The sequence below is a fragment of the Lissotriton vulgaris genome, chromosome 9 (genome assembly GCF_964263255.1).
Source record: "Lissotriton vulgaris chromosome 9, aLisVul1.2, whole genome shotgun sequence".
Taxonomy (NCBI): domain Eukaryota; kingdom Metazoa; phylum Chordata; class Amphibia; order Caudata; family Salamandridae; genus Lissotriton; species Lissotriton vulgaris.
Genome location: NC_141697.1, coordinates 66249231 through 66273534, shown reverse-complemented (window position 1 = coordinate 66273534; position 24304 = coordinate 66249231). Strand labels below are relative to the sequence as shown.

Sequence of the window (24304 nt, the reverse complement as noted above, 5' to 3'; positions counted from 1 at the left end):
GTGCCCCTGGCATAGTTGCTGTAGTTAGCGAAATACATGTGTGCTCCCCAGCAGGCAGCAAAGTGGGTCTTATCTGATTTAGGAAGATGCGTTTCTTGCAAGTATGCAATATCCAGATTGTGTCTCATTAGGTAATGAACAACCAACCTGTCTCCATTTGCGATTATCATTCAGACCCCTAACATTCCAAGACATTAAGGACAGGCCGGATGGACCGTCAACTGGGCTGTCAGATGTACGTGTCAAGCAAGGCATAATTGTGCAACAGTGAATATCGAAATACCATGACAGGGACCATTGCTGTATACAACCAGAAACATTTAAACACAAAGAAGTTATTCCCTTCCACCCCCACCCAACCTCACTTCGGCCCAAGCGAGGCAGATCCATAACCAAAAAAAGATCTTGAAGTACCAATTGGCTTAACATTTAAATGAAGAACCCCAAGAACGGTACCTCAGTGAGAACAAGTACAAACCCAAGGTATACACCGTGAGGGGTGGCAACGCCACGTAAATCGACCTGTTCACTAAAATGTCACAGAAAAATAATGTACATTATCCCCATTCAGTGGCATACTAGAATAATTGGGCATTCCTAACAGTATTAACCAGAGCTGGAAAATAGTTCAACGCTGACATCGGAGCCGCTGTGTGGCGGAGAAGGACCCTTCATCCCGGACCCAGCCCGCCTGTTACTTTGCTCATACGCATGGCAAAATTCTTGCGCCTCTGTGGGGGTGTTAAATATGCGGGCTCGGCCTCCAACATGGACCTTCACCCTGGCTGCCTATAACATGCCATACTTTAAACCCAGGTTCCTTGGGGCGGCCTTAACCCCCTTATATTTCCGGCGAGCGTCTTGCACCATTATAGTGAAGTCTGGGTATAAGGAAAGTTTAGAGCTCTGCCATATGACGTTGCCCCGCTCCCTGGCGAGCGCAATGCTGAATCACGGTCGCTGAAGTTCATCACACGGGCAGTGATGGGTTTGGGGGGGCAACCTGGGTTAGGCCGTGGTCCCAGCGACCGGTGTACGTGCTCTATCACAAACCCTGGGGTGAAAGGCTCCCTCCCAAACAGGTCAGTTAGCAGAGTCTCAACAAATACGTCCATGCGTCCTGTGGCGGTGGACTCAGGGACACCTAAAATGCAAATGTTGTTGCGCCTGCTGCGCGCTTCAAGGTCTTCGTTTTTAACAGCCACCTCTTTAAGGATGTGTTTGACGTGTTCTAAATGATTCAGGGACTGAGCTGTGCCATCTTCGAAGTCGAAAATGCGAGCCTCAGCTACATCAACGCGCCGATCATGCACCTGGATTTTGCCCCCATATCTGCTAGACTCTTGTCTAATGTGTCGAACAGCCCATCGAGGGCCCTGATGCCAGCCCTCATCTCTTGAAGCAAAGATGCCGTCAGTGTAGGGTGGTCGTCCTGATGGTCTGCGCCCTGTGCGTTCTCCGCCATACTGGAGCCGTCCTCAGAAGGCTGGTCTGTGATTTTTTCAAATGGCAGGTTCTTCTGCTTCGAGTCTTTTACGGCCCATGCATTTGGGTCGCTGTGTGAAAGCAACCACGGAGCAGCCAAGCGTTGGAAGGACGTGTGTGGATGTCGGACTGGGCCCCAGCAAGAAGGATTATCGCGTGTCAGGGCATATCAAGGCCCAGCAAACAGACTGTGTTATTTACGATTTTCTCAGGGCAGGTAAAATTAGGATGCAGCGGGGACCAGACGAAGTGTGAGTGAGGCAGGTGTCTCAAGCGGGCTTTAAGTGCAGGGTCTGACATCACTCACCAGCCCCCACACCTGGGATACAGGGGGGAGAGCTCGCCTTATTTGGGGCACCACGTCACGGATTCCAGCGGCAACCCTGCAAGTCGGCCGCCCCCCCCCCCGCCTCTAGTCGGGAGCCGTCCGGGCACGCTGTGGGCCCCGGAGCAGCCTCTACAAAATGGCGGATATGTGCACTAAGGAACGAGCGCAGCCAGCTGCTGTAGCGCCCCAATCCAATTTTGCTTCCCGGGTGGGGAGTCACTGACGCGTGACCAGCTTTACTGCCACCTTGCCGAGCCCCCGCTCACCTTCGACACCCTCCATGCGTCTTTTCACCAGTCTGCCCGCTGGTGTCTGTAGAGCCCAGGGTGTCACACATAGACTCTCCGCGCTCCAATTCCTCAGCAGCTGTATCTCGGTGACGGCAGGCCATTAGACCGCAAAGTCAGCTTGTAAGAGTCAGGGCGCCTTCAACAATCTGGTGCCGGCACGTGCAGGACCATAGCTTCCAATTTTGCTGGGGATAATGTCGAAGTTACTGGGCCAGCCTACGGAGCTTCAACAGCAAGTGGCCATCTTAGTCACTTGCGTGGCCACGCCCCCCCACACTTACATTCTTAAGTAAGCATTGGCAAAACCAAGATTCTGGCCTTAGCAAGCTGGTGTGATGAAATTTAATAGAACAAAAAAAAGTGTGTTTTAGAAGTCAGTGTAGTATGTAGATGGGTACAGAATCCTTTCTTAGTTTTAATGCACAGGATAATATGATTCTAGGGAAGCTGCAAACAGGGAGGAGATCGCCCTGGGAGGTCCTGCCACACTAACCTGGTGCCGTGAGGGGAACGGCGGAAGACACACTAGCGCCAACATCCTGACCGCCGCGAGGGCAAGGGACTACATCCCCCAGGTGCCCCGGCGGTCAGGTGACGTCAGCGGAGCGCCCGGAGGCGCGGGCAAAAGCCAGGGGAGCCGAGCGCTGTTGGCGAGCACTGCAAGGGAAGCTGCAAACAGGGAGGAGATCGCCCTGGGAGGTCCTGCCACACTAACCTGGTGCCGTGAGGGGAACGGCGGAAGACACACTAGCGCCACACTAGCGCCAATATCCTGACCGCCGCGAGGGCAAGGGACTACATCCCCCAGGTGCCCCGGCGGTCAGGTGACGTCAGCGGAGCGCCCGGAGGCGCGGGCAAAAGCCAGGGGAACCTCTCGCACTGCGAGTCGCGCGCGGGAGCGCCGGGCAAAGCCCGGGACAAGCGCGGGACCATCTAAGGCCATCATAGGCCAGAAGAGGACGGGACGGGCCACCCCCCCTGGTCGTGCAGCCAAAAGAGGTAAAAGAACGTGTGTTGCGATATTTCTAGTCCCAGTAGGTCTACTGCTACTTATACCATGTCTTTTAAGGGGGCCCGAAAAAGGGACACGGCTAAGGGGACGATGGTCCAATATCTACTCAAGACAACACCACCTACTGTCCAACAACCCGTAAGAACAGAGCGAAAACGACTGTCCACTGACTGTTCCAACAGTGATTCCACCCCCCCACAGTCAGTCGCTGCATTACAAAATCTATCACTCCTGGAGGAACTCGACAGCATATGCAAATCCACGTACGTTGCCGTTGAGTCTACATCAGAGCATATTAATGCATCCTACTGCTCTACAGTCTTCACAAGTTCCCAGTTCAGAACATTATCCCCAACACACAGAAATCTCCTGGGTACTCCCCCCCTGTCCACCTGCTATAGGTAATACGAACCCCAATATGCCCCTCCTGGACCTTTCTGGGAAAAGAAAACAACCAGTGGATAATCATACAGGCAGCCAAGCAAAGCAGCAAAAACTGTCCGTATCCCCAACTTTACCAACCCTGTTGGCCCAGCTACAAACTATGATTAACTCTGTGATACAACCTCTGATAGAAAGAATAAACAACTTTGGGGATAGGATCGTGGCAATAGAGGAAATGACCAAGACAAACTCGTTACTCCTAAAAAGTATGGCAGGCCCAAATCATTTACAGCCCCTTTGCGACTCCGTAGTGCCTTTAACAACTCCCCAAAGTAACATTAATCAATCCCGACAGGCAGTCCCAGGTATGTTAACCCCACCGACCCAGAAAGTGCAGGCCAAACTAATAACAGCACATAGTTGCTCCTTCGAGACGAAGCCGATCAAAGTAACTATACCACCCAAAGGGTCATTTCCGAATACAGGGAACATGCCACGAAAATCAAATCGCATCCATCTACCACCAGAGGCAGCCCCGTTTGTGTGTGTCCTTTCTGGTGTGCCTGAGCTTGCCAATGGAAAATCTGAAAGTCAACAGGAGTTAAGTAACAAGGCACTGTTCTGGTTAACAAAGAATAGACCCCTGCCCCCCCACATTGACGGCAGAATACAATGTGTTAGAAGGGTGGGATGGTTGGGTCCGCTTCGAAAACAGAGATCTGGCAATCTGGTGCCGATAAAGTTTAGAAATAGCAATGTTGTCCCATACCTACAGACTTGGAAACCACAGTTAGGAGATGGACCTATATACACCTGGGGACTATCTGACTTCTATCCCAGAGAATCACTCCACCCCTATACAAGAGCAAGGAAGAGAGTAACTGTTGGTTGGGCTGAAACAGCTCCGGGGTGAGGGGTATTAACATCCAGACTCTGACTTGACCTGATATATTATTTATTTTAGTACTTGACCTTTTTTAAAGATCTTATGCCATAATGTAATTACTGTGATATGAAACGAAATGTAACGGTGCATATATTTTGTAATGTGCTTTTATGATTTTATATCTAGAAATCGAATAAAGCTTATTAATAATAATAATAATAATAATATGATTCTAATTGTTGCAAAGAAAAAGTACTATTGTCTTGAATTACTTGAACGTGATGATAGTTTAAAGACAGGAGGATAACTAAAAACTACAAGCAATGGAAACAAAAAAATAATTGGTAAAATGAAGTACTAGTTCACCAGCTCTGGAAACGAAATACACTTCTTAGTTGCTTGTGCAGATGTGACCAGGTAAATGCGGTCACTCACAGTGCAAGAGAGCCAATGGCCGAAGAGGGCTGATGTTCCGTCCCATGCTGTATGCTGTGATTGGAAGAGGCGAGATGTTGAGCAGACAAGTGGATAAACTGGGCTGATAGAAATTCCCTCCATGAATGTATATGTGTGTATATATTATTATTTTTACAAAATACTAGTAGGCTTAAAAATCTGGCTCTTGAAATGGTCTCTCTATCCTCAAGTAAAGCCTGCGGAGGGGGCGACGTAGGGGCTCATTTTCCTTACAAGTAATTCTTACTTGCACAGATGAAACTGCTCTCTGAAAAACCTGAGCCTTCTGTCAGTTGTCTGGAACGTTTCAGGAGATCTACTTTGAAGGCTCCTATTTTCAACTACAAGTATCTTTTCACTCACAAAACTGTAGAGAAAATGATTGAAAGAAATCTACTTTTAATCTTTTTAGATGTGTGTGTCTGTGTGTGTGTGTGTGTGTGTGTGTGTGTGTGTGTGTGTGTGTGTGTGTGTGTGTGTATATATATATATATATATATATATATATATATATATATATATATATATATATATCTATATCATCGCAGTGAAAGGTTTGCTCTGAAAAAGCCTGAAGCTGGTTATCACTGCGTTATCTGGTTAGCGACCAGTGTGCGATCTGCAGGCAGACTTCACTTCTGTGGATCTGTGAGCCCTCAAGCAGACCGAGAACTCTACGAAACCCCTTGTGCATGTATGCTTGTGTGTTTTGACTATGTTTACATGCTTTTCTGTATGTTGTTGCTGCACCTTTGCACCTGTATTTCTGTGGCTTACATGTGTTTGTATGCTTCTCTGTATACAGCAGCCCGTGCCTCTGATCCATGGCTTTCTGGATGCATGTTAGTCTGCGTGGACACCGATCCCTGCTGCTTTATCTGTGTGTGGTTATGTGTAGTTATGTGTCCCTTACCCTAGCGGCTCCAGCCAGATGCCTGACTGATATCAAGGTCCTCTTGGACAATTGAGCCCAAAACGAGTCAAGGTTTCATGTGGCTTCTGCCTGTCACCCATGCTGTAACCTCCTGCAACAAGAATAAAATAAAAAGCACTAAGCTTTAATGTAGAACAGGAGGGAAAAGAGATTACCATCTAAGTGGCTGAATTGTAGAGTGGGAAACCAGAAAACTGGAATCAATCCCGACTTCTTCTATATCACAGTTGCCTGAGTTGTGAAATATTGTATTCCGCCTTGCTTCCTTTCTCATTGTTGCATGACAGCTCCTTGAAAAGCTTGAGTCCAGATGTGTGAGCTACAGAAACCTCTCTTTTTTGATTCAAGAGCCTATAGTGTTGCTCTGCTCAATCTGCAATCGGAAACTAGGCGACAGATAGGGTTCACATGACAATGACCTCCTTATCTCCTCTTCTTTTTAATTTATACCTTACGCGGCAGCGGTGTCACCGCGTTTAACTACGCGGACGACATTCAGCTGGTCTTCGATATTGGCTCCTCGGACCATTCCATCGACAACTTCCAAACCACCCTCTGTCACATCAGCGACTGGATGGGGGTGAACCATCTGAAACGTAACCCCGACAAGACAGAGCTACTGCTTGTCGGGGGGCTGCCAATCCTTGGAAATCCACCTTCTGGCCCACAAGGCTGTGTCTTCCCCCCAACCCTGTTAACTCAGTAAAACGCCTTGGGATCATCATTAGGAACGACCTTACTATGAAGCCCCAGATTAATGCGGTAGTCTCCTCTAGTTTTTTCCAGTTAAGGAAAATCCGAAAGATTGCACGCTTCCTAACCACCGAGGCTCTTACCCTGGTTTTGTTGGCCCTAGTCATCTCCAGGATAGACTATGCCAACTCGGTCTACGTTGGCATACCAGCCTATCAACTGAAAAGGCTACAACTCGTACAAAACCAGGCGGCACGGCTTATCTACCATCAGCCTAGACACTAACATGTCCGCTCTCTGTTAAAATCCCTCCATTGGCTCCCTGTATCTGAACGCTGTAATTTCAAATTGGAATGCATCATTTTTAAATTCCTTGCAGGTACAGGCCCCTCTTTCATTTCCTCTCTACTACACCCATATGTCCCCTCCCGTAATCTTCGCTCTTCCCACCTGGCCCTACTCCGGACCCCGACTTTCAAACGTAAAAAACTGGGTGGACTAAGGTTCTCATTCCTTGCCCCGTTATACTGGAACGCTCTCCCGTTAGGCCTGAGACAAGCCTCTTCTTACATCCATTTTAGGACCCTCCTCAAAACCCATCTGTTTTGCATTGCTTACAACTAACGCTTCTAGCCCCTCGGACTGTCTGCCTCCTTTTGTATTAGCCCCAAGAAACCGTTGAGTGTTAGCTGCGCTTTATAAATGTCTTTTACATTACATTACAATGACTTGCCTCAGTTTGCTATGACACTGTCATCAGGACAGGGCATGAATGCTTCTAAGTTCATGTCTAAAAACTATAACTTTTAATAAATGCCTGAGTGTAGTGATTTAATGTAATGTGCTATGGTTAAACGCGTCCACATGTTAAAGTGATGAACTTTTAAAAATGATTTGTTGAACGATCTGCTGCATGCCAAACGTGTTATGGGTTGCCTCGTGCAGGAGATTTAAGTGCCATGCCAGACCCTTCCTTGGTTTGGCTCTCCCTGTTGGCTTACTCGCCTCTGCGTTACATGCCTCTCTCTCAATGTGCATGCACTTTAATCAAGCCAAGCTTATTGGCTGTGCCAGTGCTTGTTTTTCCTGTCCTTAGCCTAACCCTGCTTCCCTGTTTTTGCCGAACTGGTGCATTTTTCCACGTTTGGCTCTAGGCCTCGGGCTGCCGAGAGTCCTGGAGGACAGCGGTGTCTGTCTCCTCTCGTCCGATTGCTGCAGCTAAACAGACTGTAATCTCCTCGGCACGGCCAGGGGGCGCTCTAATAAAGCTGAAGTTACAGCCAAAGGCCGAGGCAAGTGCGGTGCAAGTTCGAGAGGGGAGTTTTACACTTCTTTCTACGCGAAAGCCTGGCTGCTTAACAGGGGCGGCTCTAGGCTCATGGCCGCCCTGGGCAGGGAGCGAAGGTAGGGGGCCCTGGAAGAGGGGGTCCGCAGAGGCCAGTGAAGGGGGGGCAGGGAGGGTCAGGGTGTTTAGAAGTGGAACAGAGCCGGAGGCTGCCAAATCCCTGCCAGGGGCCGCCACACAAATATGTATCCACCCTCAGAGGATTATTATGTTAAGGATATATAATGGCTTGGTGGCCCTGTGCAGGTGCACAGCTTGCACATGCCTAAGGCCGCCCCTGTGCTTAATCACCTCATCAGCCTGAAGGTTCTTGCAGATGCTGGCTGGGTGCGTGCTTGGACCTGACCTGGAGTGAACAAGAGATCAGGGGCGTGTCTGTAGAGGGAGAGGGGGCGTGCAGTTGAAGACTTCCGATGAGGTGCCTCGGTGTTGTGGCAGCAGATATGGGGTTCCTTAGGTGCCTGTGTAGGAGTGGGGGCAGAGCGGAGGTGCCTTTGATGTCTCTGTTGAGGGAGGACCGTTCATGAGGTAGGGACCTCAGTTAACGGAACCAGAGATGAGGGGCCTCTGTTGGGGGGAGAGTCTGAAACAAGGTAGTGGGGGACCTTGAAAAGAGGGGTCTCCGTAGCGGGGGCCAGAGTTGAGATAGCCGGAGGTAGATTGAGGCATGATCGAGGCTGTGCAGTCGTGCCTCTCGGTAGAGGAAACCACGGCCGAGGTTCTGTGGTAGACGGAACCAGAGATGAGGTGACTAGGTGGGGGATCGGGGGCAGAGGGGCCAGAGGCGGTTGAGGGGGAGCCTGAAAAGATGTCCCTCCATAGCAGAAACCAGAGTTGAGATACATGGAGGTAGGTGGAGGTAGATTGAGGAATAATAGGGGACGTGCCTTCGTAGAAGATACTAAAGATAAGGCCTCTTGGTGGAGGTAACCAGAGCTGAGGTGCTTTGGTGGAGGTAACCAGAGCTGAGGTGCTTTGGTGGAGGAAACCAGAGCTGAGGTGCTTTGGGTCGGTAACCAGAGCTGAGGTGCTTTGATGGAGGAAACCAGAACTGAGGTGCTTTGGGGAGGTAACCAGAGCTGAGGTGCTTTGATGGAGGAAACCAGAACTGAGGTGCTTTGGGGAGGTAACCAGAGCTGAGGTGCTTTGATGGAGGAAACCAGAACTGAGGTGCTTTGGGGAGGTAACCAGAGCTGAGGTGCTTTGATGGAGGAAACCAGAACTGAGGTGCTTTGGTGGAGGAAACTAGAGCTGAGGTGCTTTGGTGGAGGTAACCAGAGCTGAGGTGCTTTGGTGGAGGAAACCAGAGCTGAGGTGCTTTGGTGGAGGTAACCAGAGCTGAGGTGCTTTGGTGGAGGAAACCAGAGCTGAGGTGCTTTGGTGGAGGAAACCAGAGCTGAGGTGCGTTGGTGGTGGAAACCAGAGCTGAGGTGCTTTGGTGGTGGAAACCAGAGCTGAGGTGCTTTGGTGGTGGAAACCAGAGCTGAGGTGATTTGTTGGAGGTAACCAGAGCTGAGGTGCTTTGGTGGAGGTAACCAGAGCTGAGGTGCTTTGGTGGAGGTAACCAGAGCTGAGGTGCTTTGTTGGAGGAAACCAGAGCTGAGGTGCTTTGGTGGTGGAAACCAGAGCTGAGGTGCTTTGGTGGTGGAAACCAGAGCTGAGGTGCTTTGTTGGAGGAAACCAGAGCTGAGGTGCTTTGGTGGAGGTAACCAGAGCTGAGGTGCTTTGGTGGAGATAACCAGAGCTGAGGTGCTTTGGTGGAGGTAACCAGAGCTGAGGTGCTTTGGTGGTGGAAACCAGAGCTGAGGTGCTTTGGTGGTGGAAACCAGAGCTGAGGTGATTTGTTGGAGGTAACCAGAGCTGAGGTGCTTTGGTGGAGGTAACCAGAGCTGAGGTGCTTTGGTGGAGGTAACCAGAGGTGAGGTGCTTTGGTGGAGGAAACCAGAGCTGATGTGCTTTGGTGGTGGAAACCAGAGCTGAGGTGATTTGGTGGTGGAAACCAGAGCTGGGGTGCTTTGGTGGAGGTAACCAGAGCTGAGGTGCTTTGGTGGAGGTAACCAGAGCTGAGGTGCTTTGTTGGAGGAAACCAGAGCTGAGGTGCTTTGGTGGTGGAAACCAGAGCTGAGGTGATTTGTTGGAGGTAACCAGAGCTGAGGTGCTTTGGTGGAGGTAACCAGAGCTGAGGTGCTTTGGTGGTGGAAACCAGAGCTGAGGTGATTTGTTGGAGGTAACCAGAGCTGAGGTGCTTTGTTGGAGGAAACCAGAGCTGAGGTGCTTTGTTGGAGGAAACCAGAGCTGAGGTGCTTTGGTGGAGGTAACCAGAGCTGAGGTGCTTTGGTGGAGGTAACCAGAGCTGAGGTGCTTTGTTGGAGGAAACCAGAGCTGAGGTGCCTCTTTACGGCTGAACCAGAGGCGAGGCCCCTTAATAGGGACAACCAAAAAAATGAGGTGCCTCAGTAAAAGGGGGGGGGGGATGAAATGTCTTGGTAGAGGGAACCAGAGAAGCGGTGCCTCAGTAGATTCAGGAATACCACAAACCTCCCCCCCCCCCCCCCTCCCTGATCTCTGGAAAGGAAAGTTACTGCCACCTTCAAGCCCACCCCTCCTAACCTCACTCCCAGACCCACAACAGAGGCACTGGGAATTACTTTTAGGTTTAACTTGTATCTATCTTTCGATGACCAGTTACTGTTCTGCTGTTTGTAACTTGTAATGCGGAAGAAGGTGCATATTTCAGTGTTATTCTTAATTCTGACCCGTAGGGCTTGGAATGGGAGGTCAATCCTCACTGTGCGGCCTAGATATTCACGCAAGATGGTTTGCAGGTCCTGGAGGGAGGGCCCTGTTCTGGATATTTTTTGTGAACTCGTGCCAAAGAATAACATTTTCTCTCCCAAGTGTTATTTCTTTTGTCTATTTAATGTGTAACCCACTTGATTCTTGCATGGTGGACACATTTTCTTCTAGATATTCCTTACGCCCGGGGCGCTGTTAGGTTTGACTGGTAAAGGCGCGTGCACCATTGCTGGTGAACACAGTGTATTCTATATATAACCCAAGGGGCCTTGTGTTGAAGTTCGAGGGCAGGGTATTCATGCAAGAGTCCTCAGGTGACAGCAGCAGCCGGTAGGTCCTGTCGAGGCCCGGTCCTCCCTCCAGCCGCCCCATCTCCTCGCTTTCACTGCACACCCACATGTCAACATTTCCTTACATCATTCACTCTGAGCGTTCTAGACATCCGCTCTGACAAGCAAGGAAAGGAGGCACACAGGACACAACACCTCCCCAGCCACTGGCTTCAGACACTGTCAGTCACCTCTTGGATCCGCCCACCGGAGTGTTTTACCTTCACTCTCTTTCCATACCTTGTTTGATGTATCCTTCCACCTCCTTTGGAATGCACGAGGTACTACTTTGCATCGGAAAAGTACAACCGTCAGCGCACATTTAATTATCTGTGTAGTGCGTTCAAAGGCATTTTTTTGCTATTTTGCACTGTTCAGGCCTTTGTGTATGGCTTTTGTCAATACCTGGGTCAGAGAGTCAAGCCGATTGATTGGCCAATGCTTGTTCATTATTGAATGACCTCTGGTGTGTGGTTCTAGTCATTGGAGGTGTGTTTTGTGTGGAAATGGCTAGTGATTCTGCATTCCTGTTTTTCACGGTCTGCACGCACCTCACACAGGGAATGTATACGTTTCCTCTCCGCACATCTGTTTCGCCCCCTACTACGAGAGCACCATTGCCCCCAAACTTTGGGCTTGGGTACTACCGGCCTGGATGCTCCTGGCAAGGACCCAAAGATGCTTTGCAGCCCTTCTCACGCGCGCACCAGCCCTACCCTCCTCCCGCGCTGTGAAATGTCAGCCTCGCGCCGTGGCCACCCAAGCAGAAGGGCCAATGAAAGTGTCACTTTTGCTTCTGAATGATCCCCTTTCTGACAGCCAGAACCCTGTCTCTCCCCCCAGAACTGTCGGGGGATGCCTGGCTGGGCTGTCGTGGGAGACACATCCTGAAAGCGCCATTTATCACCTATAATGGTCCGCAGCTTCAGATTACTCTGAGGACCACTGACAGCCCTCTACATCAGTGGGGTCTGACGTAGGTCCAGGAAGGCCGGATATATGCCAAGTTCTTAGGCTAACGAGTGCTATTTAAATTTATTGTATATTAATTCATCTATCGTACCTATGGAAATTTTGCCCTCTTGGGCCTAGTTTGAACACCCCTTCTCGAAGTGTACCTATTCCCTGCTGCAATGAATTATGGGTACGAAAGCTGTCTTTCAAGGAAGAATATTTTTCATCATTGTGAATCTTAAAATTTGAAATTATAGTGTCGGGAAACACACCTTCAGAAAACCAGTGTCTTAGATTTAACACTCCTAAATGATTCTTGAAGAGTTGGCTGTTGGCCCTGCGTCATCAAACCACTTTTATCCAGCCCTTGCTCTTTAACCAACAGCGCTGTGCAGGCTGGGACTTGTAGGCCCATCCTTGCAATGGAAGAATAAAAATGTAATGTAATAATGTAATGTAGTTTCTTATATAGCGCACGTATCACCACAAAGGGTATCTCGGCGCTTGCTTTGGGAACCCGTCCTGGTTTTTCCCTGTGGGATAGCCCAGCTGGGCACCCCCAAGGTGAAAACCAGGCATCCCGCCACGGGGGCCGTAGTGGAGATTGAGGAAGCTATTGCCCAGAGTTGCAGAGCGTGAACCCCTGATTCAAGTAGGCACCGAAGAGAGAATTATCAGGTCCGTCGACATTTGGGCTCCAAACCCTGCCGCGTCGGGGATTGAACCCTGGTCCCGGGCCGACCTCTGCTTCTGGGTCTGCCTCCTCTAACCAGTGAGCCACACTTCTCCACTCCACAGAAACAACACTTATCACGCGGGCTACCGTTGAGGAAATAACTGGACTGAATAAAAGGTGAACTTGGGAATAGCATGCTAGCTTCAGTGACATCCAGTGTCTTAGCATCATATGTTGGGTGGCTTGCTCTCCTGGGACACTTGTTTGACGTCTGTGATTGACAAAAGTCTACATTAACTGTGGTAGACCTTGTCATGGTCCATCCGGAGCATTAACCTGTATTGTTGGACGCCCTCCCTCCACAGAGGTCTTCAGAGCCCCTTGAACCAGTGGGCTGCGAGGACTGAGAAGCCTGGGAGATGTTCCGTAAGGTCACCTCGCCCTGTCCCGCAGGTAGATGTCCCTGATAGACCATTCCTGGACATCTACTTGGGATCGGTTCCTTGAGATGCCCAATCCTGCCGAGATACCTCAGCCAGCGCTCGCATGGACCCTTCTGTATCTGGAGGAACGCAATCCTGGCCTTCATTGGTGCCTCGCGATTGCAGAGCTGGCCTTTCTTGTGGGACCTGCCATCCCGCCGTGTGCATCAACGCTCTGCGCCATCTGAAGGCCCTGACTCTGATTTTTTAAAACATTAACTGCGATTTCTCCATTTTCTTTAATTTGAGGTTTTGGGGCCAGATGTAGGTCGCCCAATACCAGTCGGTAACGGCCGAAATTACCGAATTTCGGCCGTTACCGACCGGTATTGGGCTTTTTAGATGTAGGTGGCATTTTTTTAGGATTGGTAATGTAAGGATTCGGTAAAATACCGAATTCTTAACATACCGATTCGGTAATTACCGAAACTTACCGATTCGGGAATTTTTAACGAAACATTACCTACATCCCATTTACCTATTCTTAAATACTGAACCGGTATGATTCAGTATTTAAGAATTGGTAAATTGAGATTACCTACATCTGGCCCCTGGTGTAGTATGAACAGCCATACAGGAGCATTACCGTGGCTTGCAGAAGAAAGTCGCCTCAACTGCGGATTTGATGTTGTTTTCGCTGTGGTAAATGATGCGGCTAGTCCTGGCCATTCAGTTTATGGATGACTCGTCATGGTTATAATGTGAATAATGATTAAAAACATTAGGCCGGTCTCACAGACGTTGGTACAACTTACTCCTGATTTGTTGCTACATTTCCTGGAGTAAGTCGTGCCTACTTATGGACCTACACAGATCCCAAATGTTCCAAAAGGAATCACTCAAGACACCATTCAATTCCCCTGCAGGGGCTGCCTTATTCAGTGGCCCTACTATCACCATCGAAGTACTACAAATCTGTAGGAGTGTAAAGTAATCCTTATTATGCTATATATAGTCGGTACTTATGGAAGTAAGCCTTTTGGCTCGAGCCCGTGGATTGAGCCTTTTGGCAGCAATTATAACCATGATGTTTTCTGTTATCATTACTCTGTTTAACGCATAACCTGCTCCATTAGACCAATACACTGATAATCAATATGTCTTAACCACATCAAGGACAGGTGAAGTTCCAGACACAGACGCACATCACTTGCAGCATCCACTTTCGCCCCCTCTGCTCCTGTTGACAAGTTATCAACATACTACTGTCCTACCTCTGGGAACTTTACGACCTCTCTGCCCACGTGGACTGCACAATCTGATACTAGGCGCCCAGTCGTATCCAATTCTAGTGTGAAAGGCACGGGTTCTTTCCTCGTGCATGCTAACGCAGTTAATCTCATGTCCTACATCAATGTACAAACTCCATTATTTCTTCTTCGCGAAGGGATTAAACCCAAGATACGTTCCGCTAGTTCACGCGAACGCAGTTGTCCTACGCGTGCAGCAATCCACACACTCTAACCGCTACCTCAACCATGTGGCTCCCTCCTTCATAATGTGAACATATGTCCCTTGAACCCCATCTCATGGAACATAGTTGCCCACCCATATGTGTTCCAAGTCTTTAATCACACTCTGGATCAGATACAACTAGTGCAAATACTGGTAGTGGATATACGTATGCATTGCATTACATGAAATACTCTGAGGAAATTTGCAGTATCTTGCCATTGTGTGTAGTTTAATTTATTGCCCAGGTGCACATTCCATCTGTGCCTTGTATTGTGTGTGGTAACCAGCATCACTATTCGAGTGGAACAGTCCGAGGTGCAAACACTTTTCCTACTACCCACCATCTGAGTTCAGCAGCTGCAAAACAAATTTGGGGGTGGGCGGTCAGGGTGTTTGTGACTGTGGTGTGGTGCACTTGACGTAAGCCTACCCATGCCTACTGTCTAAACCAGGCAAAGTCGGTCCTGGAGATAGCATCCATGCCACATTTTTAATATAACTGCATTCATCTAAATGTGGATATGTAAAAAATCTGGCATGGATCCGGCCTTCCAGGACCGACTTTGCACAACCCTGGTCTACAGCCATGTCTACACCCGTTCAAGGAGTGTCCAAAGACAGTTTCTGCTTGGAATAGATCACACACCGCATGTTGTAAAGCGCTATAGTGACCTCACACGTAATACATGTAATGTTAGTGAACCTGATACTATTTGGTATGAGGTCCCACACTTCACTAACCTCCTGGCATCCATTTATGGTCACTGTCTGTATCCCAAAACATCAATGGAGGGGGAAGAGAAGCTGTGATCCATTCGGCTTCCGATGGCTAGATCAAAGATCAAGTTGGGGGGAGAATGGTCCACTTGTCCTGTGTCACCAGGGTCTTAGTTAACGTGGGAGACCATTGTTGTAAAAAACCCTCATAAACGGACACAGGCGTAGGGCGGTATATGTTGATTCTCCGCCTTTGTGTACCGTAACAGCATGATCATTGGGTCTTTTCCTTTGTTCAGCATGCTGACCTCCACATGGAGGAAGACCAACTGGGTTGACAGTAGTGGCCAGGAATAAAAAGAGGACTTGCTTGTGCTAAAAAAAGTGAAATAAAATAAAATTCCTAACACCAAATCTCGTGTATTTTATTCCTGAGATTTATGATGTGGGAAACTAAAAACAAGGTTGTGCGTGTATAGACCCAGGTACTGGTCTATCGCACTGGTGATCGTGGTCAACAAGTTTCAGCCTCTTCGGACCTCTAGAGGTTTTCGTCAGGACCAGTAGGTTAAGAGCTCTTTTGTGGCTCTTGATGGTGAAGGGTTTTTTTTTACTCACCACCTTTGTTGTTTAAGGTCAGATCTATGGTATCTGTACCTCCAAATTTGTTGTATATTGCTACTTCGGGGCACCAACGAGCCGGAAGGCCCTCTTACGGTACTCTATAGGAACAACTTGTTCTGACTCTGCTCGTGGTTTCCCGGGTCATTTTTTGAGCACAAGCACGCTGTCTTGAACCTATGGAGTCACCAGTGTCATGAATATGTAAAACATCTTTGGTAGTATCATCCTCTAAATCCTTGTCATGTCACACATGAGAAATGGTGTTTATAAACACAATGGTCTTCAATCATGAGACGATCAAAGTAATAAACAAAATATCTTTATTTAATGAAATATAAATATACATAAGCATAATGTGAGTGTCAGTGACAAAAACGTGCTCTTTTTTTCAGTGAGATACACAATAGTGAGTAAAGTGATCAACATGTGTATCATGTAAAGAACACAGCATGTTTAATGCAACTACAATAAAAATAGGGTCCGTGTTATGTCAATGACGTTTCGATCCATTAACGCGCGATATAGGATCATCATCAGGACTCTCAGAATGTCGAGCCAGAGGGGAAGCAAACAGATAATTGAACCACACTGAAAATGGTGGGTAGGGGCGTTCCCAGCGCACCAGAAGGTGGTAAGGTATTGCCTGAACTTATGGAAAGGTCCACCGCTTATAAATGGCCAAGGCAAACAGATAACCAATTGGCTCCATGGTGCTCACCATGTAGTCCTCTTTTGAGACCTCAGTCTCCATTGCTCTGTTTCTGTGTGATTTGTCCTGGTTTTCCACCTGCCTTGCCCAATTATTACCTGCGGACGTTGGCTTATAACTTGGACATCTGTGAACACAAGGTAAAAAAACTCTGGGGGTTCTCCAGTTGAACCATGTATGCACAGTAAGACCTCCAAAACAGACAGTTACTGGAAAACCAACCAAGAAAGGAGATTAAGTAATAGGGTGTGTTCACCTAGGGTTTTACCAGCATGAGGTTATTTTTGACCACACCGTTCATTTTAAGACCCGTCCATGTTTCCAGAGAGGTCAGAGTAGGATGGCAATCTGTCCCCTTGACCTTGGGTTCACCTACTCAGGAGTGCTTGGAAGGGGTATAGAGGCAAGGTTCATACTACTGTCTGGTTGTTGCGATTAAGACTTTCAAATATAATCCCAACAATGTCATGGATGTCATGGAATAATCTTGGATTAATGACAGAAAGTCTGCTGTTATCACTCTGAAAACAGCTACGTCCGCTAAATTCCTTGAAATTGTAATGGGTGCGAACCTACAACTTAAGTCCTACATCCAAGCTGTGGCCAAATCAGCAAGAATTAACCGATGGAAAATTGGGAACCTAAAACACAAACCATCTGTAAATGATCTGAACGTCAATATTGAAGCCTTTGTTGTCTCTCACTGTGATTACCGATGTGTTGTACTAAGTGGTCACTCCAACAAATGCCTTACTTTCCTAAGAGTCTTCATTCCTTCGCAACCTGATTCCTTACCAAAACCAAGAAAAGCCAATCATATTGCTCTTAAGTAGATCCCTTTTGAGGAAAACTGGGTTTGACATCGCCCGCTAGAAAAACAAGCTAGAGCCTTCTCAAGCAATGCACAGAGGATTTGGAATGCACTTTCTTTCCAAATGCTCTTCGAAAAGCATTTTGCTTTACTTGCTAGTCGATTGCATTACACTCTTGTTTTGATACCCTGGATGTCTCTGTCCTTCCTTCCGTGGTCGAAGAGTTTATTTATATACTGGTCTTAAGCTCTCCTTTGTGTGCTTCATATGAACTGTGACTAAATTCAACTCTGGTTAAAGATGAAGCAGTTTCTGTCCCCTTATTTGTGTTCAATCCTTACAGACTCAGACAGTAAATTGTACTCGTAGTAATAGAGTGCATTGCACCTTAAAGTTGGTTCTTCAGAACCACAAAGCCCATGTGCTTTAAAAAATAAATTTCAATAAATCAAGTAATCTCACAATATCGATTCAATATCGGCCAGGAGCCTGAATTGTAACTCTCATCCTATATTTGGCTTCTGGTGATTGCTGAGTACTAAGAAGTGATTAATTTTCGATAACGCACCAAACCTCAATCTTAAGAAGAAGACAAACAAATACTGTTTGCCCTTTGGAAGGAACTAGTTGCTGCCCACGCCTGACCACAACGGCTCAAAGGATGAAACACAGGTTGGCCACTCATTGAACTTGTGGTACAAACCTCCCATCATAAACAATTTCATAGAATTAAAAACCTCCAGTATCTAGGCTGAAACAAGTGCAGTGGAAGACCCCAGCGTGGTGCCATCTAAACGCAGTGATAGAGAAAATGTCTTCCCAGTGGGCAAAATAAAAACACTTGGGTAAGTTTGAGTAAAAGGAATTTAGTTGTCTAATAATGAAAATCAGATCGAATTAGATGGTACTTTTTTTCAATTCTTAAATGATATAGTACTTAATGTTTACTTATTGGTACTTGTGTCCCAGCTCTCCTTATACATTGTATTGGTTGATGGTTGTCCTTCTTCAACTAGTCGCTTTTCTTTGCTCTTATTTCAAAACATTTGTGACCTCCAAGATGTTCTTGATGCTCGGGGAAAAAGGAAAGTGTAGAAATAAGTATTTGTGGCAACCTACACTTGCTAATAACGTTGAGTTACCATAGTATGTACAAAGTCACGTTGCTCAGTCTGCTGAGATCCTGTCCATCATGTGGACTTCTCTTGCGTAACTGAGTACTCTTTATCTACCTGGGTACTGGACCAAAGTATTGGACCAGGCCTGCATCAGCACAACATAGTTGCACGTGTAATTAAGAGCAGCACAGATTGAGTTCTGTTCTAAGTCGAAGATATCCACCTTCCACCATTGATGACTTGTTTGTGAGCTAGAATGGTCTGCAGAAGTCCCTCTAGAGATGCTGCATGCCCTGCGATAGCGCGCCATATCGGTACATCACACTAATTAGTGTCCAGTCAAAGAATATGTGCCCAATTATGGCAGACTTTGCTACTCTTCTGTGAAACAGCAGTCTGAGGTTACTCGGAAATCAAATCCAAAAATAGCAACCGCTTTTGTATTGCCCTGCAGTTGCATTTGTTACATTTTGTCATGCTCGTAACTGCGGACAGCCCACCCACTGTTTCCTCAAGCGAAGAAGCAATGATATATGTGGTCACAGACTGGAAACCGGCACTCGCTAAAACACCTACTAGGAGCCAACTGACCACAAGAGACTGCAAATGGGCGCTCATCGAATCTGGCTACCGTAGCAATAGCCATTTGAAGAAATCCAACAATGCTCATGTAATCACATGATGGCGGGAACTCCCATATATGGGAATCTGACCATGAGATTCGAGAGGTTCTCAATCGTTGGGCACAAACAGAATGTCCCCCTCTCACTTTTCATCACCTTCCCCTGACCTGCATCTGTAACTTCCTGAAGACTGTGTTCCTCCGGGTAACTGAAACCACTCTAGTATAGTCCATTTAATTAGGAACTCAAGACTTCTTCAGTATAAGCACAGTGCAAAACTACTTTATAAAATCTCTGTCTTACTCTCTCTTTCTGTCTTCAACTTTGTGCCAGCAAATGACACTATTTCTGGGACTTTGTGGTTTAAGAATTTCTATACAGTTGTAGAGCCAAGGAGCAGAAAGTGCATTGCAGAGCACACTACATGGTGTCGGGAGCATCTTGAAGCTGAGGTGTTGTCTAAAGAAAAGTGCGGCATCTTTGTTATAGTTAAAACATGTTTACAGAACCTAGAATGTGATTGGGGGTGGGGGCGGCGACAAATAATTGGGACTGGACAGTCTTTCAGATGGGGCCATGCCCACAACACTGCCATTTTGATTCAACACATATTGCAATTTGAAAAGCTGAGGGCCAGTGTTGGGCTTGTAGTACTGATGCTGTTTTACCCTAAGAGTTTGCAAGGGAAATTGAAAATGTTGGGCTGTGGACCTGTTCCTGTATGACTCATCGTTTTCGACATTTGGTAGAGATGTGTGTCGGCTAAGGTTCCGCTGGTGGCCTGCTGCAGGCCTGGTCTTACCTGAAAACCTCAGCAGGTAACTGAGGCTGTGAATCCAACAATAGCCTGACCCTCCAAGGGTTCCATCCCACGTAGGGTTGAAAGACATCGATGCTGCACAACTCAACGCTAACAAGACGAGTGAGAGGCGGCGCGGCCAACGAAACGGCAGCAAGTGTTTGTGTACATCTGAAGCATTAAGAATTTGAATCGATTCCAGGCCTGGGTACTTGCGCTGACTGTTGGCCCTCACACTATGACTTCCTTCGTGTAGGCAGATTAAATTTAGTGGTAAAACAATGAGATGACTCTGTTATGAAGCGGGTTGCTGCTAAGGGGTACATGCTGTGCGCGAATGGTTATGTGTAGAATAATGAACCAGAGTTCCGTATTCCCAGCATGGGCGTGCGCTGCACAGATCACGCACTGTTCTGATGGGAACATTGTGTGACCAACCGTTCTCCTTTTTTGTATTATAGATTCATTTGGTGCTTTAGGCTGACAGTGTGGTCTTCGCTATAGTATGTGATGGCCGGTTTGAGTCCCTATCCACCTCTCCGCCCCATAGGTTTAAGCCTGAGAGGACATGTCTAACATGCATTGGTGTGTGAAGCAAATCAATTTTTTTCTTTATGATTCTCGCATCTCAAACCCCATTATCTGTTTGTTCACCTTTTCATTGTGCCCCTTGCTTATTCTTAGCAGTGCCCTTTCTCTGTCCTCTCTTCATCCTTCTTTCTTCCTTTTTCTCTTTATACCAATTCTAATCTTCCTTAATTTTAACCTCTCTCTGTATTTAGGAGCCCTCACTGAAGCCATCTATTTCAAACCTTTACTGCAACAAGCATTGACAAAGCCAATGGATCTCTCCTATTAGAGCTATTGTCTTTGGTAATGATCTATATTCATACTGTACAGCAGCGCAGCTAGGTGGGTGGGAGAGAACAGGTAAGAGGTAATGCGGAGCGCACGCACAGCTGAGGGTGAGTGGGAAGGGATGGAGCAAGCACACGGACAACCAACGGTGGGTTGGAGGGTCTAGGGTGGTCACTTGAACAATTGGGGGTGGGTGGGAGGTGCTGGGGTAAGTACACAGACAACAGGGGGGGAGTGGCTGGGGCTAGCACACAGACGTCCGAGAGTGGGCGGGAGGGGGCTAACGAAAGTACATGGACAAACTCAGGTGGGCGGGATCAACTGAGGCAGCGGACGGACTATGAAGGATTTGCGGGAGTCTTCCCTTCACTGAAGCTGTATTCCAGTGTCCTAACCCATCTATCTAAGATATGCAACATCTCCATCAGCACCCTCATCTACTCTTGGTTCCTCGAAGTCATGGTGGCATAACCCTCGCTAAAGCACCACGGCCGACCCTTCTTTCTCCCTCTCCTGCCCTTTTTCTCAAACTCTGCAGCTCTGCATAACCAACGTGACCACTCTCAAGCTGGCTTTGGTGCCCTAGACTCCACTGAAACCACTCTCACACAAGTCCATCAATGTTGCCTCTGCTCACCGCTGTCCCTTCCCTTCCCTTCCATCCTCTTTGACCTGTCATTGTCGATCACAGGATCCCATTAGAGACCCTCTCATCACTTGGTTTTTCAAATATCACTCAGAATTTTTTTCAAATCTCTTTGTGTGCTTGGCTTAGCCATCCATGTCCCCTCTTACAGCGTTGTTCCAAAACCTATACACAATTTTTGTGTTTGTTTATTCCTGCGGTTTTCTATATCTATAATGTCACCCTAGGGTGATGGAACTTTTGCAAATAGAATAATTCAGGTTACAAGTATCACTAACTAGTACATCATCAGTAATGTAAGCCAGGCACATAAATGAATCCCACCTTAATTAATCAAGTGAAACACTAATTGGCTAACATCAGTGCAGTCGAGAAAAAACAACCTAGATGCACTCAATTAGTCAAAATAAAAGAGGAAATTAGTACAATAAATCCAATCTTTGAACAATATATTCAATTGCATGCAAAAGGAAAAGGCCCTGCAAGCCTGTATTCATACAATGAGAAGATTCACCAGACACAGATCTGGACAGCCTAATGCACTGCTCAAGTCACTCAAATGAGTGTATAACAATGAATCTTTGGTAATTAACAATAAAGTTAAACCAGTCAATCGATGAGTAAACACAATGTATAAACAACATGAAGTTCTCGCTTTTTTCAGTAGAGATTCTTTATAAGGAATCAAAAATTATCCAAGGAAAATTTTCGAATTTCACATAATCCAGACGTGAAGTGTTGAAACATATCTTCATAAACAATTCAGTTTAAAAATCAAAAAATTCAGGGGAATTTAGAGAAACAATACTATATATCAGTGGATGTACATGGATTACAGACATTTAATCCGCTCAAAAAAGATTCGAGGAAGAAAACATGAGGTTGAAGTAAAGAATGAGGTAAAGTAAGATGAGTAGAACGCCAAGCAGTACAGAAACGAGTGAAGGTGCAGAGAAATAATAGTAAACGAGCAGTGAAAAACTTTATCGATCTCTTGTGTTGACGAACCCAACGTGATGGTGCTCAGTGATTCATACACACAAAAGTGAGTGAAAACAGCTCTGTTAAGTAAGTTTACCTATGTGCCAATTTTCCAAAGCCTCCACTATTTAACATGCGCATGATATTTTATTTACCGGCTCTAACTCACTTTGATTTACCGGTTTTCACTCACTTTTGCTTGTTGCAGAAAGGTCAAGACTGTACCACCACACCCTCCCCACTTAGACAAAGGAACTTCAGCAGCATGAGGGTGAAGCTCCTATCACAAACACTGAGATGAAGGCTCATCGCCCCCATGTAAAACAACAAATAATGAAGCAAATTTACTAAGATTCAACATACTTCAGAAGCAAAAAAGGGCGAGTTATGAGACACCTTCTGCCTCCATTTTTGTTTCTTAACGTGCCTTCAAGCAAGTGTGAGCGGACTCTGGTTCTCAACAACCAGCTGGATGTGCCACCCCCATATCCGCAGGAGAGGAACAGGACCGGCTTAAAATGGAAAAAACTAAAACAAAAGGGGACGACGAAGAGGGGACAATAGTCCACAGGAGGGATACTGGTGAAGTGTGGATTGCAGTGGTGACCTACCTGCAGTGAATTGTTCTGAAACCGTTTGCAGCACTCTAATGGACAGGATCCCGCACATGAACCCATTGTCCGCGTTGTCCTAGGAATAACTAAAATGGTAGGACTACAGGAACGCTTCCAATATGGCAGGATGGCGGTGGATATTTGCGAATTGCTGTAGTAGACATGATAGGAGATAAGGGCACGTAAATGGGACATAGGCTTCCTATGATCATAAGGATTTAAAGATTGCATAAGGTTGACAGTGTACAAGGATTCATGGAATTTGGACAGTGGGACGGGAGAGGAGGACGCAGGTGTGGCGGTTCATGTTGGAGGAGGGGCTGCGCGGGGGACGCGCGGTAATAGAGTGTTGGCTCCCAGCGTATCCTCCTGGCGGCTGGCTCAGCAGGCCAAGATTGTCAGAGCTGCAACCGTGGAGATGATTTATTGCCGCCGCGAGCCAGTCATGCTAAATTCACATTGAGCGCTAAACAATACACTAGAGGACACCGCTGATGTACATCAGCTGACCTTAAGCGTAACAAATGTCATCGGTTATCTGTATGCATGAATCTTCCTGGGATAAGCAAAATGTTCAGGCGAGGAGAGGACAGCCTCAAATTACAGAATCCGATATGTCACCCAATTTCGCACAAATATTGGAGGTAAAACACTGTACCTAAGCTGCCCTTTGAAATATCCCCCCCCCCCACCTCAGCACGCCACAGAAGCTGCAGTTATTTTATTTCTTCCATTTTATTCAATTTTCTGCAATCGCTTTCCTTATCCCGCTGTCCCTTTAACCCCTTGTTGATCTGTATCCGATATCTTGCTGTAGGTACACCCCTTCCCCTCAAAAAATCAAGGAGTACTGGAAAATACCACCTTCCAAAGTGCTGGTGGCTAAGAACGGTTTTCAGTTCCATTCTTCGAGAGGGCTAGCCAAATTCTATTATTTCGTGATGTACCTATTTATGTCGTCTGTGACGAAGCTCGCAAGCCTAAATAATTAAGGTTCCACCTTAATGGTACCTGTAATGTGATTTACTTAGAGAAGTTCCAAATAACTTTGCTTTACTCTTCTTTGAGAGTTTGGTTGTGATTGATGCCGCTGGTAGTGCAGTGAGTATGTTCTGTCTACCAAAGGGGGTGGGTACATTACCTAAAAGGCTTCAAATGAAGCGTGGGTTCCAAAGATCTTCTACTGAAGGAAGGATTCATCTGTGTGTAAAATGCAGGCTGACGGCGACCTGGGAGATTGAGGGTCATGGGATGTGTTGTGTTCGGACAGTGCGATTAGGCTCTGATGACTACAAACT

General features: G+C 47.0%; 1 protein-coding gene across 1 annotated transcript in view; it reads left to right on the top strand.

Annotated features, from left to right (window-relative positions):
- The window catches only part of AVEN (apoptosis and caspase activation inhibitor), a 1005515-nt gene that overhangs the window by 141325 nt on the left and 839886 nt on the right, over window positions 1–24304 (top strand). The gene's annotated exons all lie outside the window — the stretch shown is intronic.